General features: G+C 44.8%; 1 protein-coding gene across 1 annotated transcript in view; it reads left to right on the top strand.

The window, feature by feature from the left end:
• The window catches only part of WDR54 (WD repeat domain 54), a 1,113,980-nt gene that overhangs the window by 527,516 nt on the left and 569,109 nt on the right, over positions 1-17,355 (top strand). The window lies entirely within an intron of this gene.

Raw genomic sequence — 17,355 nt, forward strand, 5'->3', positions numbered from 1 at the left:
GACTTTGGAATTCGGCCGACCGAGGGCTGCCTGAGGCAGGACAACCCATATGTTATGACTGCAGTTGCATATCTATCGGACATCTACATTTATGGTAGGTACAAAACTGTACTTTTCCTGGCACCTCTTCTGGATTTGGAAGTAGGAGGTGCCGAGGTCTTCCTGACAAAACTTGGTCTGGCAGGGTAGTATTATGTGAAACTTGGCCACCGGTGAGACAAAGAGGTGCTTGAGGTCCTACAGCTCCTTGCTTTTCCCTGCAGGTTTTTAAACAATTCTGCTGACTGTTTTCCACAGAGGAACTTATTGTCAAGAGGACATCCGTAATCTTGTTTTTGAAGTCATCTGGCAGTGGCTGTGGCCTGAGCCAGGAGTAGAACCTATGAAGGACTGATGCTGATGCAGCTGACCTAGCTGATGCTTCTGCAGTATCATAGCTGCATTTAATGGAGTGTCTAGTGACTTGTGCAGCTAAGGAAAGTTTAGAGGCAACTTGTGGTTTGGTGGGAGAATCTGGAATGGAGGACACCAGATTCGTGGCTTGTGAAACTTGGACTAAAGCATATTTTACCATATGAGTTTTGTAATTAATAGCTCTGAAGGCCAGGGTTGAAGTATAATTTTTTTCCTAACCTGTCCATCACTTCACTATTTTTATCTGATAGCAGTAGGGAAGAAGAGGGTAGGTGTCTGGATTGTTTGTCTGCTGAGATGTCAATAATAGCTGGGTCTGCCATAGGAGGATTAATAAGGAATTTGAAGTCATCAGGACCTTTATAGAACCTGTCTGGTCTTTAACGGCAGGTGGCTGAGACTCTGAAGTCTTGGAAGCTGAGGCAAAAAAGTCCAAATAGGCTCTAATTACTGGTGGGATGGCTGAGGAAGAGGGGGATTCCATCTGCAGAAGCTCGTAACATCTCTTCTGTACTTCTGTCATTTGTGTGGAATCCCATTTAAAGTATTCCCTCATTTTGGAAATAGTTTCCCCAAAGGTGATGACCTCAGGTGAGGAATTGCCTTCCAAAGAATCCTCATCTGGGGAACAGTATTTCACGGGAGAAGCCAGCTCTGAGCCATAGGAGAGGGACTCATCGGAAGAAGAAAAATCTTCATACTGGGTCTGTGGATTTGGCGATGGGCCAGCAGAAGCTGGCCTGGGGCTCAAGGTTGGAGGAGCAGCAGGAGTTTGTGAGAAAGTAGGCCTCAGGGCCAAGAAGGCCTGAAAGAGAGATTGGGAAAATGCTTGCCAATCATGCAAATCTTCTGATGGAGGAGACAGATGTTTAAACTTCTGATCTGAATTAGTTAACTTCATTTATCTGCAACCTGTGGGTATTCAGATCCATATCGGATCCGAGCCGGCAACATTTTATCAATCATCTGCTCCAAGCTCCTCCCCTTACCCGTAATCCCTCACCTCTCCTACCTTCCCTCAGATCTCATTTGCCGCTTCATGAGTACACATCGTGGTCTCTATAGCTCCAAGTTGGGTAGTGTAAGTGGAACTTTTGATTCTTTAGTTAGTGTGTGAGAGTAGTTGTTTGTGATTGCCCTTCCTCCCCTTCGTCTTGTCGTCGGTTTGTTAAAAAAAAAAAGTAGGTAGAAAGTTTGTGTTTCTTTCTTGAATAGAGTAGGCCCAGCCATCCCCTGAGTGTGCGTGTGTCTAGTTTAGCGTTTGGCTCAGTGGAGTGTATTATAGCTGACCAGCCTAAACCAGTGTTCAAGAAATGCACCGAGTGTGGCCACATGCTTTCACTGGCTGATGGCCACACTCTGTGTGTTATTTGCCTTGGTGTTCCCCATCTTAGTTTGCAATGTGCTGTGTGTGCAGGGTTCAATCCCAGAGCCCTTAAAGAAAGGAAGGCAAAACTGGTAGCCAAGGGCCTGCTACCAGTTTCTGCCTTAGAGACGACGGCCTCGATAGCGGCTCCTGTAGCCTACCAACTCCCCCCTCAGGCTGGGATTCAACCTCCCTCTAAGCCTGCTGAGGTGGAGACAAAAGCTGCAGATAAGGACAAAAAAGAGAGAGAGAAAAGGGTAGAGAGGTACTGCAAGTGATCCCCTGAGCGGGAGCCTTTTCCCAGTCCACCTGTGAAAGTTGTTAGGACCACTTCTCCTCAGCTCCATTCCCTGAGTTTCTCCCCAGAGCCGACGGAGTCCTTGGATTGGAGGCCTTCGAGGTAGTCTCATAGGGCCAGATCTGAGTCATTCACCTCCTTGTGGTCAACTCTGAATCTATCAGAGCTTGACGTGGACAGAATGATGCGTAGATTCATTCAGACCCAAATCCAAATGGGAGTCTTGCCAGGCCCCTCTCTGGCTGGCGAGGGGACCTCTATGCCCTTCTTCCATCCTGTCTCTCCTTCCCTGATCCAACCATTGGTCTCGGGGTTTATGGATCCAAGGATCCTCTGAGCTGGGGGTTAGGTGCCAACAGTTTGTCCAGCCTCGATGCTGGCCATTACCTCTAGTTCCTCGGATCAGACTTGTTTAGTTCCGAGCAACTCATGGGGCCGAGAACAGGGAGCCGGATCCGAGGGAATGGAGAAGTCTTCGGCTCCTACTTTGTCGGACCCGAGCCATTCCTTCGGAACCCTGGCTACCTTGGCCTCGGCCCTGATCCTCATGATGGAGCCAGGGAGAACTTCTTCCTTGCTGATTGCCAAGGAGGTGTACTCTCCTTTGACTTTCGATGTGGTGGAGAGGGTTCTCTCCCAGGGATTGAGACCCCAGCCCATTGCCTTGGACTCCGCCCAGGCTGCCTTGGATTTGGTCATGACTCCCATCAGCTTGTCCCAGGGACAGCCCCGTACCAGTGGACCTTCAGGTGGATCCCATTGTGGAACTCCCCATGACTTACGAGCCCTCTTCAGAGAGTCCCACTGAGTAGGCCCCATGTAAGCATTCATGTAAGAGGAGGCACATGGACTCCCCTGAGTCCCTCACAGAAGATACTGACTTGGATGAAGGTGAGGGTTCCCCAGGTCACCTCATGAGGATGTCTCCTTTGGAGACATCATGGAAATCCTCCGCCAAAGGGGAGGTTGGTCAGCCCCAAAACCCTCAACCGACGAATCAGTATTCTTGGAGGCCTTTGGCACGGGCCCATCTACATCCTGAGTGTCCCTTCCTGCAGATCCATTAGTGGATCTTATCACCACGTGGGCATGAAAGGAGCCTGACACCATAGAGCCAATACCCAAATGCCCAGACAGGATCCTTTCTCCTCCCACAGACAGACAGGCTTGGTACAAGGGATCCCCTGTGAATGCTATGGTGGTGGCAGCTGCCACCAAGAGAGAACTGGCTCAGGAAAGTTCTTCGGTCCACCCTCCGGACAAAGAGTCTAGGGTGGTGGGCCACTTTGGGAAGTGAGTTTTTTCTTCAGCTATGTTTTCCATATGAGCGCTGAATTATTTGGCACATGTCATTCGACTCCTGCGAGACCTGGTGACGGAATTCGCTGTGTCGCCCCCAGAGTCCTTGTCGCCAGTGGACAAGTAGCTGTTCTCAGTGAAAATGTCGTCTCTGAAATCTGTTTCTAACACGTCCATGCATCTTCTTTCCCATGCCATGGAAGGAGCGGCTAGGACGGCTGGGACTGGCGTAGCTATGAGGCAGCACGCCTGTCTCAGACTCTGTCAATTCACAGATTCCTTCAAGGTGTCTTTCACGAATGCTCCCTTTGACGGTTCCTCCCTTTTTGGGAAGACAGTTCGTGACACCTTAGTCCAGAGTGAGAAGGAAGGGAAGACTCTATTTGCCATCGGAGTCCGCTTCTCTAGCCCTCAAAGATCCTTTTCTAGGAATCAGAGAGGGCAGAAGATGTGGTTCAGAAAATCTCAGTTTTCCTGTGACACTCAGGATAACTCATCCCCTAGAGGCAGAGGGGGACAAGACAGATGCCACCCCAGAGGGTCGAGGGAAACCTTCTCGGACTGACCCACGCAGCAACCCTGAGGGGTTGCCCGACTGTCCTACTCTGGAGACTGAAGATTGTCATTGCACCTAACGGCTTGGGAGTCCATCATGACAGACTGTTGGGTGCTCCAAATAATATCCAGAAGACACTCCATCCCGTTGATCACCCCACCTATACAATCAAAGCACCTCCCGGATGTCTGGAGGCTGCAGCACATGAGATTTCAAAACTGCTTTACAATCGGGCCATAGAACCGGTCACCCCAGATCAGGCCATTAGGTGTTTACTCCAGGTTCCTTTTAGTGCTAAAAAAGATGGGGGACCGCAGATCCATATTGGACCTGTCTACCCTGAACCTGTCAGTAGCCAATCAGAAATTCCGGATGGTCACCTTACAGTCCATCCTACCTTATCTCTGAAGAGAAGCGACTGGATGTGCTTGATGGACCTCGAGGATGCTTACTACCATATCAAGATTTGCAGACTCTCCAGGAGATTTCTTCGCTTCCGGCTGGGAGCCAATCAATTCCAGTCCAGAGCCCTACCCTTTGGTCTCACCACAGTCCCCAGGGTGTTTACCAAGGTTATGGCAGTAGTAGTGGCTCACCTGAGGCTTCAGGGAATTCAGGTGATGTTCTTCATCTCACATTGCTGCAGTCCTTACACTTGGGTAGTCCGCTGTCCTCGGTCGGCCCGAATATCAAAGTATAAGGCTGACGTCGGTCAAGGCGCATTTGACTGACATCAGGACGTCAGGGTACAAATGCGCATGACCGACGTCATATCCTCAGTCTTTTTTGCCGCATGGTCCGATGCAGAAGCAGCATTGCAAGTGCCGGTTGGCGTTCTGAGATTTTTCGATTTCGAAGTTTCAGACCGAGTTCAAAGTTGGCTAAGTACCCCGTTGGGGAATATTTTAGTTTTTTCTTGCCTCAGTGATTTACCGGATGTCAGAAAGTCAATAATTGCATTTCTTGTGGGAAACAGATACCGCATAGAGATTATCATACTTTGTGTATTCCTTGCTTAGGGCCTGAGCACGACGTTGTTGGCTGTCGCTCTTGTGCTAGATTTAATAAACGCACTATAAAGAGGAGGTTGGATTGTGCAAGGTTAGTCTTTGGGAAGCGGTGCAATTACAAAATGCCGTCGGATGCTCCGACGCCCGCTTCTTCGAAGAAGCACAAGGACAAAGCAGTTAAGCCCAGGCTGGAAGAACCATCTGTACCGGACGCCGGTTCTTTAGAGGTGTCGGTGGAGCCGGTGGCTCCACCGGAGGTTTCTTTGTGTTCCCAGGATGAGACTTTAGTATTGCAAGATGCGGCCTCTCAGGAGGCAAGTCAAGCTGAGGGGGCTTCTCAGGTTACTATTCTCCCCTCCCTTCCTAGGGTGGCTAGGCCCTCTCCTTCTGTTTCTAAGGCTTCTCCCAGGGGCAGGCCAAGTTTAGCTTCAGTAGGTGTTACCCCTAGCTCTTCAGGTACTGTGCCCAAGAAGCATATGCTTAAAATGGCAGAAGATTTGATTACTTTGATTAGGGGTTCTATGCCCCCTCCTGATAAGAGGCCTAGGGTGGACCCTGAGCTGGGGAGTTTTGAGCAGGCTTCAGATGTGTCAGAGTCTTCGGCTGAAGACTTGCAGGAGTACTCTCCTTATTCTGATTCTGATGTGGATGATTCTACTCCTTCTGCTTCTCCTCCTGAGGATTTTTCTTTTTCAGAAACTCTACATTCCATGAGGGAGCATTTTAAGTGGGAAGGTCAGGACTTCTCTGATTCCAGGAAAAGGCTTAGGGAATTTTTTTTACCCCAGCATAGGCCTTTGGCTATACCTCCTGTTTTGGATGTAGTGGAAGATGTTTTTACAGAGGCTTCTCTTAATCCTGATTCTTTGCCTCCTGCTCCTGTTAAGCCGGATAGGTATTACAGGGTGCCTGAAGCTCATAAGTATCTTTTTAAGAGTCCTAGGGCAGACCCAGAAACTGTTAGCCAGGGGCCTAAAGGTGTTAAGGCTTCTGTTGTTAAGAAATCCGGTTCCTGCAGACAAAGAGGCTAGGGCCTTGGATAGATGGGGAAAGAAAGTTTATACTTCTTCCACTCTTGCTATGAGGGCTTTGAATTGCCAGTTTCACATGTTGAAATATCAAAACTATCTCCTTTCGCAATTAAAATCTAAGGTTGATGCTCTGGCAGTAGGTATTGATTGTAAGGAGTTGTAAGATTTAGTACATGTTTCTGAACAGGTGGGTAAGCATTCTTTGCAATGTGGTTTTGATGCTGTACAGGCCTCGTCTAGGGTGGCTGCCACTGGGTCAGTTCTTCGCAGGCACGCCTGGCTAAGGGATCAAAATTTGTCTGAACATGTTAAAACAAGGATTTTAGATGCTCCTTTACAATCTGACGTGTTGTTTGGTCCTCCTGTTGAGGCAGTTTTAAAGAAAATGGAAGACAAAGCTAAGTCTATGCAGACTGTTAAAGATTTTTTGCAGGTTCAGCCTCCAAAGTTTAGCAGAAATTGGCCTGCTAAAGGGTGGACGTATCCTTCTTATGATTTCCAGTCTAGGGGTAGATCTAGACGTGGTAGGGGCAGAGCTCAGGGCTCTTTCAGGCCTAGAACAGGGAGTTCTCCTGCACAGTCTTCAGGTGAGGGCAGGGGTCAGTCCTTTCGTAAACAGACCCAATTACCTACCTTTTCAGCTGCCAGAGCCTTCTCGTCTGGCAGCACCTTTGGGAGGAAGGCTGGCACTTTTCAAAGAAAATTGGAGTTTAATTACCCAAGACAAATGGGTATTGGATATCATACATCAAGGTTACAGGTTTTATTTCCATACCTTGCCTCCTTTCAGGGGCATGCCAGACGTTCCTCCTCAACAAAGAATAGAGGCTCACAAGCAAATTTCTCTGTTACTTCAACTAGGGGCCATACAGCCGGTCCCTATGCCAGAAGTGGGCCTAGGATTTTATTCTCGCCTGTTCCTAGTACCAAAGAAGGGGAACACGTGGAGACCAATTTTGGATCTATCTATCCTCAACACTTATCTGGACATTCCCAAGTTCAAAATGTTGACGTTACAACAGCTTTTGCCTCTGCTGGGCAAGGATCATTGGATGGTAACTTTGGATCTCAAGGAGGCTTACCTTCATGTTCCTATCAGACTAAGTTGCAGAAAGTATCTGCGTTTCGAGCTGGGACTTTTCACTATGAGTTCTCTGGATTGCCCTTTCGCTTATCTACTCGGCCCAGAGTGTTCACAAAAGTTCTGGCTCCAGTGATAGCTTTCTTCAGGCTGAAAGGAATACAGATCTATCCTTATTTGGACGACTGCCTGATTCTGGCTCAAGGAAGAGAAGAGCTCCTTCGTCATTTGGAATATGTGATAGCAGTGCTAAGATGCCTAGGGTATTCTGTGAACGAAATAAAGTCCAGTCTAGTACCCTCTCAAGACATGTGCTTTCTGGGTGTAAGACTGAATACAGCATCCCAGATGGCCTTTTTAACCCCGGACAAGCAAAAGAGTCTATCCCTTTACTTCCATCAGCTATCTCATCAGTCCGGGCTGACTGCAAGGACAGTCCTTCAAGCCTTAGGGTTCATGGCATCTTGTATTCTGGTGCTTCCCAATGCCAAACTGCATATGAGGAAGCTACAATGGTATCTCAAAAATGTATGGACACAGCACTGCCAGGATCTAGACACTGTCATTCAAATAATACCTTGCATTCAAAAGGAATTTTTGTGGTGGGCTCAGGTATGTCACCTAAACAAGGGACTCTCTGTGACCCGGCCATAGGCGAGTCAGGTTTTAACGACAGATGCCTCAGACAAAGCTTGGGGAGCTCATCTAAATGGAAAGTGGATACAAGACAAGTGGCCTGCCAGACTACAACATCTACATATCAATCTAAAGGAGATGTTAGCAGTCCAGTTTGCATTAATAGCTTTCAAGGATTTACTTCTTCCAGGGCAGGTGTTGATTCTAACAGACAACACAACTGTCATGTGGTACATCAACAAGCAAGGGGAACGATTCTTATCCTCTATGCAGGCAAGCAATGATTTTGTGGGAGACTGCTCTCAGTTTACAACTCAATCTTCAGGCAAGGTTTCAGCCGAGCACAGAACTCCTTAGCAGATGTGTTGAGCAGACGATTATGGATCCCCACGAGTGGAAATTGGATCCTCATGTGTTTCAGAAATTGACAGTGTCATGGGGAACTCCAGACATAGATCTGTTCGCTTCTCCACTAAACCATCAGCTGCCAAAGTTTTGCACAAAAAGGTTTCATCCCACAGCTTGGAAAGTGGATGCTCTTTCTTTCAATTGGAGCAATCTTCATGTGTATGCCTTTCCACCTCTGCCTCTCCTCCCAAAGGTACTTCTAAAGGTCAGACAGGACAAGCCAAGGATGATTTTAATAGCTCCAGATTGGCCTCGACAGCACTGGTACCCATTACTGAGAAGTCTGGTACGGAAGCCTCCATGGCCTTTGCCTTCGATTCCACACCTGTTGTCACAGGAGGACAGCCATTTGCTCAATGTCAAACTTCATTCTCTTCACCTAACAGCCTGGCATATTCTGTTTTGAACCATAGAGGGTCTCAACTTCCGCAACAAGTTTTGAATGTGATTTTGGAAGCTAGAAGGCCTAGTACAAGGAAAGTGTACGCAGACAAATGGAAGAGATTTTTATTTTGGAGTGCAGCAAAAGATTTTGATGTTTCTGAGCCTAATTTGAGTGTGGCTCTTCAATATCTTACTGAGTTACTGGACAAAGGTTTGTCTTTCTCTTCTATTAAGGTTCATGCTGCAGCAATTTCGGCTCACTATGATTGTGACCCACCATTGTTTTCTCATCCTTTGTTCAAGCAATTTCTTAGAGGGGCAAAGAATATAAGACCCCCACAAAGAGCTCCTACTTCTGCTTGGGATCTCAATTTTGTGTTGGAGAAACTCACTCTACAACCTTTTGAGCCTGCAGCTACTGCTGAGTTGAAATATTTGTCATGGAAGACTGCTTTTTTGTTGGCAATTACCTCTGCAAGAAGGGTTTCTGAATTGCAGGCCCTTATGGCGGTTGAGCCTTTCTTGATTTTCCATAAGGATAGGGTATCATTACGTACTAATCCTTCCTTTATGCCTAAGGTGGTTTCTAGTGTGGCTTTAAACCAAACTATTCATTTGCCTACTTTTTATGCAAATCCCCAAAATAAAGGGGAAAAGATTTTGCACACTTTAGATGTACACAGGCAGTTGCGATATTATTTGGACAGAACTAAAGGGTTAAGGCAGTCTCAGCAGTTGTTTGTTTCTTTTGCTTTGAGTTCTCAGGGCAAGCCTGTGTCAAAACAAACTATTTCTAAGTGGATTGGGTTTTGCATTGCTTTCTGTTATTCCCATCATGGCAAGGAGATTCCAGCTGGGATTAGGCCTCATTCCACTAGGGCTACTGCCACTTCAACAGCTTTTTGAGGGGAGTGGCAACCAAGGATATTTTGGAGGCAGCTACTTGGAGTTCAGTGCATACTTTCTCTAGGCATTATCACCTGCCACTTTACTCTAAATCCAGGGCTGGTTTTGCCACTGCTGTTTTGCAGGGCATTTTGGCAGCTCCTGCTTCCTTGTAGTTAGCCATCCTCCCTTACCTCTGCTTTGGGATTCTACCCAAGTGTAAGGACTGCAGCAATGTGAGATGAAGAACATAGTACAGTTTTGTACCTACCATAAATGTAGATGTTCGAAGATCCACATTGCTGCAGTCCAATTTACCCTCCCTCCTTCCCCTCTGTAGTTAGAGGTGGTTGTGTGGGTTGGGTTGTGTACATATTGTGTATTTTGTATATATTGTACATATTGTTAGTGCAAGGGTGGTGGGTTGGTTGTTTGCTGTCTTTTGGTTTTGACCTTTATTTTTAGGGTCTTCTGACATCTGGGGGCAAGAAAAGACTGAGGATATGACGTCGGTCATGCGCATTTGTACCCTGACGTCCTGATGTCAGTCAAATGCGCCTTGACCGACGTCAGCCTTAAACTTTGATATTCGGGCCGACCGAGGACAGCGAACTACCCAAGTGTAAGGACTGCAGCAATGTGGATCTTCGAACATCTACATTTATGGTAGGTACAAAACTGTACTTTTCCTTGGGTCTATATTATATCCTCGAATGCTTAAAAAAGTGAACGCTGATTGAGCGAACTTATTTTTGCGAAACTGCAAAATATCGAAGCAGCAGAAACTCAAATTTTTCCCTAGGGAAAGAATTTGGTTGTCCGTTTCTGTTGCTTCGGTATTTTCAGTGTTATGGTGGAAAGTTACCGGTCGGATTCAGGTTAAGTGTGCGATTGTGTGTATGTGAGTGTTAGGGTGATTTAGGTGAGTTAGAGTTAGGGCTTGGGTTAGGGGTGTATGTGATTGAGTGGACATGAGGGTTAGGGCGGATTTAAGTGAGTTAGGGTTAGGGAGCGGGTGAGGTGAGTGTGCGATAGTGATGGACCTTAGGGTTTGGGTTAAGGTAAGTGGGTAGTTAGTGGTGTGTGCATAGTTTAGTGCAGGGTTAGGTATCCGATTTTAGGTGTATGTGTGTGGATTTCTGTTTGTTTGGTGTGCTTGTGTTGTGTGTATGTGTTTTGGATCAGCGATTTTTTTCCCTGGAAAAAAAATCGCTGATCTGACAGTTCGAGATTGTAAGCTTTCACTTAAATTAGGTCGATCAATCAACGTTCGCTTTTTTAAGCATTCGATGATATAATATAGACCCGTTTCCTTACCTAGACGATTGGCTCCTCACTGCTACCACCAAGCATCTACTTTGCATGGCCAGAGACTCCTTTATGCATCTTGCAGTCAATCTAGGGATCGCCATCAACATCTCCAAGTCCCGCCTAAATCTGACACAGACCTTGGAATTCATAGGGGCATGGTTGGACACTCTACTATTACATGTTTTTCTCACTCAGGACAGGATCCAGAACCTACAGGCCCATGTGTCAGTGATCCTCGGCCCCAGGACACGGATGGTGAGCGACGTTCTCCGTGCCCTAGGCTCCATGGCAGTAGCAATTTCAATTCTACCATGTGCGCGCCTTCACATGAGGGTGCTTCTGTGGACCTCGGCAGTTCAGTGGTCTTGTTTAGACCTCCCCATGGACTACCCTATACGGATCAACAAAGTCTGCAAGACTTCTCTTCTTTGGTGGCTCCAATCACTGGAAATCCTGCCAGGTCACCCATTCTTAACATCCCCAGCCCAAGCCACTTTGACCACGGATGCCTCCCAGCTCGGGTGGGGGGGGGGGCACTTTTTGGGAAGGACAGTCCAAGGCATGTGGTCCCAAACCGAGACCAGATTGTATATCAGTGTTCTGGAGATGAGGGCAGTGCTTTTAGCATTGCAAGCCTTTCATACTGTTCTCCACCCCGGGGACGATTGCAGTTAAGTCGGACAACATGTCCGTTGTCTGGTACATCAACAAACAAGGAGGAACCAAATCTTACCCTCTGTGCCACGAGGCCATGAGAGTGTGGGAGTGGGCGATTTCCACCAGTTGGTTACTGATCGCAACGCACATCCCGGGATGCTCCAACATTTTAGTGGACAGATTGAGTCAGGCTATTCTAATGCCATACGAGTGGGCTCTGAAACAGTCAATAGTGGAGGAGATCTTCCTAGCGTGGGGTCACCCTTGCTGCGATCTCTTCGCATCTCCTTCCAATGCGAAGTGCAGCAAGTTATTTGCTCTAATACCCTCCCCAGGGGACTCCCCCAGAGATGCTGTAGTCCATGCTTGGCTTCTTGGGTTACTGTACGCCTATCCCCTGCAACCTCTAATTCTGAAGTTTCTTCAGAAAGCATACCGACTGGGGTACAAAGTGATCCTCATTGCCCCGTTCTGGCCTCGTCAAGTGTGGTTCCCCTTCCTCTGGTCTCATGCTCTAACTCCTCCACGGATTCTAGACCCCTGCCCGGATCTCATATCCCATCCCTCGGGCATCAGTCCGCCCAACCTGGACAGTCTCAAGCTGATGGCTTGGTTGCTGCAGTTCCCCTGATTGCTAGGACTCCCGGTTTATCATCTTCGGTAAAGATTATTTTGGCGGCATCCTTCAAAGCTTCCACTTGAAAGGTTTACCACAGCAAATAGAAATGTTTCTCTATTTGGGCTTCTCAGAGAAACATAGATCCATTTACTGCCCCAGTTCCTGCAGTCTTGGAGTTTTTGTCATATATTTTTCAACAAGGGGCTAGTTCCTCCACAGTGAAAGTACAACTGGCAGCCATATCTAATTTTCATATTGGCGAAAATTTGAATGCTCTGACTGTGCAAAGCCTTTCTGAAAGGTACTTTTCTCTTGCATCCCCTGGTTAAGAATTCTATCCCCCCTTGGGACCTTACTCTAGTTCTGCAGACATTGGTGGCACCCCCTTTTGAACCAGCAGCGTCAGTAGACTTAAAATTTCTGTCCTGGAAGACCGCCTTTTTAGTAGCCATTACTTCGGCTAAAAGGGTTTCTGAAATCCAAGCTTTGTTTGCCGTGCCCCCCTACTTGATTTTTCATAAAGACCAGGTTTCGCTTTGCACGAACCCTTCTTTCTTACCGAAAGTGGCTTCTGAATCTAACATTAACCAGATGATTAATCTGCCTGTGTTCTTTCCAAATTTCCAGAACAAGGGTGAATATAAGCTGCACTTGCTAGATGTTCATCGACAGCTTTGTTTCTATCTACACAGGACTAAGCAATTTCATAAGTCTGACCAATTATTTGTGTCCTTTTCTAGACTTAGCCAGATGGATTGCACAATGTATACTGCATGTCTATAGGGATAAAGGCCTTATCCCCACCTGGTCCTATTAAAGCCCATTCCACCAGATCTATGGCAACTTCTGCTGCTTTTTGGTCTAGGGTTTCTCTGTATGATATCTGTGCAGCAGCGACCTGGGCAAGGTCACATACATTCATCTCTCATTATAAGTTGGATTTGATCTCTAGAGGGAGAGCATCCTTTGGCTCTGCAGTGCTCAGGAATATCCTTCCATGAGGGCCGACCAGGAGTTTTGGTAGCTGGGGACTCTGTCCCACAGGTTGCAGATAAATGAAGTTAACTACTGCAGATAAAGAAGTTATGTACTCACCATAACGTTCCATCTGAGTAGTTATACTTCATTTTCTGCAACCGCCCCTCCCTCCTTCCCCCGAACCTGTTCTAGGTTAACGTTATTGAGTTGCTAATAGTTTGGTTAGTGGCAAACTGGATCTGAGGGAAGGTAGGAGAGGTGAGGGATTATGGGTAAGAGGAGGAGCTTGGAGCTTGCAGCAGATGCTTGATAAAATGTTGCCGGCTCGGATCCGATATGGATCCGAATACCCACGTTGCAGAAAATGAAGTATAACTACTCAGATGAAACATTATGGTGAGTACCGAACTTCTTTTTTCTTTTTTACTTTTCAGAGAAGGAGTCTTGGGTCCTGGCTGTGTAAGTGAAGGCCAAGTGTCCGATATCAGCCTAGGAATAGAAGTGCCTTCCTCAGAGATGGATGGAAATGCTAGCCTTTCTGACGAATCTGCCCCCCCCCCCCCCCCCATATCAGAGGCTGACGTTGCTGGAACCTCCACAGACATGCAGGCTGGAGAAACTAAGGCAGTGTCCGAAGTGGTACCCGCCAAAGTCTCCAAGCCTATCGGACGTACCTCAACCCCCTAAAACCAGCAGCTGGTGGGATGTCCATACTCGTTGGCACAGTCACTGTAACTGGCCTAGCTACTTTGGCCTTCTTTTTTGGTGGTTCTGCCAAGATGGTTGGTTCCGATTCCATACCTAAGGAAGGCGTTTGAGTCATTGGTTCTCAAAACAAAGCTTTAGGGCTGAGAGACGACTGCGCAGTGTTTTTCGAACAAATTACTGGCAGATGGTGCATGCTTTGTAGTCATGGGAAGGCCCTAAGCAGAATAAGCAGAGGTCATGGCTGTCTTTGTGCGGAATTTGTCGACCGCATTTACATTTTTCCTTCCTAGATGACATGGACAGAATCAGCTAAGGATAAAATATACAGCAATCTAAGATAGCAGAGAAATAAAGAGAAAAATTCCCCAACAGGGTACTTATCTTTTCATGAGTCACTTGCGCGGAGCAGAACGAGCGAGCTGAACATTTATGGCCCATGGTTTATGGTCCGTGTGTGTGACGTTCCATGGTGGTTAGTCACAGTGAAGTTAGAAATATGAAAGTCTAGCTTTTTCACATCAGTGCAAATCTTCAGCAGCTGACTCCTTCCAGTGCATATGCTTCTGCTGTAAGCCGCTTTGCACTTACCTCTTTTATTACCATATTGTGGTGACTTCAGTTTCAGGCAGAATCTCAAGAGTTTTTACAAATTCACCTCATTTATACGGGTACAAACCCAATTAATAAGATATAACAAGCATTTAAGAAATAAATCAATTAAAAAGCAATACATTCAAAAAAATATACATTTGTATTGAATTTAGGTGTGGTGCTGAATCCTGTGAAGGTGAAAGGTTAAGTTACCAGACTGGTAAATAAAGTTGGTTTGTTGCTGAGCAGTTGGATTTTGTTTCCTTTGCTTATAGTTTTTTTGATTTGTGTTTAGTAAATGTTATTAATCATGACATGTTAATTTCTGTGGCAAAAGGGGACATGGAGTACTTCTTTATAACTCTGTATAAGCTTTTATCTAAGTTGTGTTTGACTGACATAATTAATCGTAAATGTATGATGTTTTACTCAAAATGCTCCAGGCTGTATTATTGATTTTTATGTTTGTGTTGCAAAATGGTATGCATGTATGCGAGATCAGTTGTCATTCCTTAGTTAATGCCATTATGCTTGCAGTGTAAAACCCATCATTTAATTGTATTTGGAGATGTTACACTTTTCAAAAGTGCTGTTAGATTTAGCATTATAAATGTTGTTAATAGTATGTTAAAAATATTTTTACAAAGTTTGTATGTACTTATTATATGTGACACATTACTGTTATATTTTATTCTGATTTGCTACATTGCAAACAGGCAGTTGCCTCATATCAAGTATAAAGTTGAATACATTAAACAAAATAGAAATGTTTACTTTTTAAAACATCTGAAACACTATTAAGTCCTCGTTTAGAAGATATGCTTAGAAAAAAGCAGTAAGGAACTAAAAACCTTTAGCAAATTTTGATTGGATCTGTGATTTTTTTTTTTTTTTTTTTTTTTTTTTTTACTCAGAATAGTTTGGAAGACGTAGTTAAAGAAGCAATACTGGCACTATAGTTGTATTTTAATCTGCTCTGTCTCTGCTAAAAAATTTTTATGGCAAGTCAAAATGCATCCTACTTGGGCTGCTGTTGATTTTATATCATTCTTCAGAATACGTTGTGCCTTAGATTTTTGTGAGGCCCCAGTCTTTTGACATTTTTACTAAACAATATAAGCTGGATCATGCCTACTGTGAAGCTACAGTGAGTTATGCTGCTGCAGTGGTTCAATGTGTTTAGTGGGAGCGTACAATTCTCTTCATAACCCATTTCTAGAGATTCTACCCACATGTAATAATTGACAAAAAAGTCAGAAGATTTCCTCTCTGTCTTTTCAGTGTTACTGCCTTCCTCTTCTTATGGTTTTATTTATTTTTTCTAATTGGTCTTCTATTGTTTACTGGGCCTGTGTCACAGGTTATCTACAGAGAGTGCATTGTGGGCATGAACTGATACACAACTTTTTGTCATGTCTTGCACAGGATCAGGCAAGGAGTAGTGGACATTTGCAGGTGGTTGTTGGAAACTTAGCTGTTGTCACTCCCTTGGAAACTCAGTAAGCTTCTCCTAGCAGCTGTTTATAAAGTTATGCTTAATTGAAAGGCACTTAAAAGGGATAATGTATTATTGCCTGGCCAAGAGTTTTTTTTTATGTGTAAATGAGGTGTTGCCAGAATTTACACTACTAAACAGTTCTCAGACTATGTGGCAGGCTTTTACCGTCTAATGAGCCAGTCCTAAGCCGTCTATTTTTTTTTTTCTTTTAATAGCACTGTTTGCTGCCATCTAGTGCTTAAATCATGTAAATGACGACAACTTTAGGACTGCTAGTAGGGTACTCAACCCAGTTGATACTACCCATGTGTAATGACTAATAAAATGATTAAAAGAAATTCATTCCTCTAATATTATGTTGTGTACTGCATGCAACTGTTTATCATTCTTACTTGGTGGTGGTGACAATGGCATACAAATTTCTAACATCAAACTTATGGAGAAAAAAATAATTTCCTTTTCTAGTTGTATTTGTTGGCATTTTCAGTGGTGGAACAGGTAGCACTGTGCTGGAAGACCAGATGATTTTGGGTTTTATTCCCACTCCAGGTGACTGGATTACTAACACTGCAATGCAGAATGGGGGGTGCACTCCTATGTAGACATCAGCCCCCCAGTAGATTGAAGAGTCTAACTTAGTTGAATCTTAAGTTTTACTGAGTGGTTTGCTTGTGTGGTCTGCTTACCCTTTCATTTGAATGTCATTTGGGATTTTTTGGAAACACTGTAATATTTATGGATATCAGGCATGACTTTAAGCTCTTTGTTTCTAAAGTGTAGCCAAAATAATGTATACTGTGCTGACAAGATCAGAAAAAGTGAGGTTTATCTTTGCTGGTGTGAATGTACCATTAAAGATTTAAAAAGTTAAATGTAAAAGTCATGGGCATTCTAAAACTATGTAGCTAAAACATTGGGAGTTCCTTAAAGGATCATTTGCATATATCCCATGGGCTTCCACTTCCGTTGTTTTAAGGTATTACACAGTGGAGATTCTAGCTTGGCTGGGTCTTTCTTGCAGTTTTTACTGAATAGTTTGTCAGTGTGATCTTTTTGCTCTTTGATTTGGAATTTTCAGAAAAAGAATACATACAAAATATTGCTAGTTTAACCACATAAATAGTGCCATTTACATGTTGACATATGTACATTGCGTCTGTCTTCTTATTCTGGGTGTGTTGCATCTTTGTTGATACATAGAAGATGTGCTTGACTAAAGTGCCAGCACTAGTCACAGACTCTTTGAATAAGATCATAACTTTCCAGTTGTCTCCAGAGTCTGTTTTGGCCTCCAAACATATGATTGTGTTTAGGAATTGAAAACAAAGGAAGACAAAAGAAATTTTGTCTAGCATGCATGTCCACACCTTTTTTTTTTTTTTTTTTTTTTTTAAAAATGTGGTCTTTTGATCAGGGTTAGAAGGCATCTTTTTTAATAACAACATACTTTCTTTCACAGATTTTTCTTTCTTTTGTTTGTGCATCAATTTTCTCACTTCCTTACAGAATGAGAAGAGGGCTACCCAGGCCAGTTTAATTGAGTGATCTCAAAGGAACCAAAGATTCAATAGACTGTTTGACTCAAATCAGGGCAAATGTTTACCAGCTGAATGCCTCCTACTTTT

This window comes from Protopterus annectens, chromosome 2.part2 (genome assembly GCF_019279795.1).
Source record: "Protopterus annectens isolate FY-2018-M chromosome 2.part2, PAN1.0, whole genome shotgun sequence".
In the NCBI taxonomy this organism is placed as follows: Eukaryota; Metazoa; Chordata; order Ceratodontiformes; family Protopteridae; genus Protopterus; species Protopterus annectens.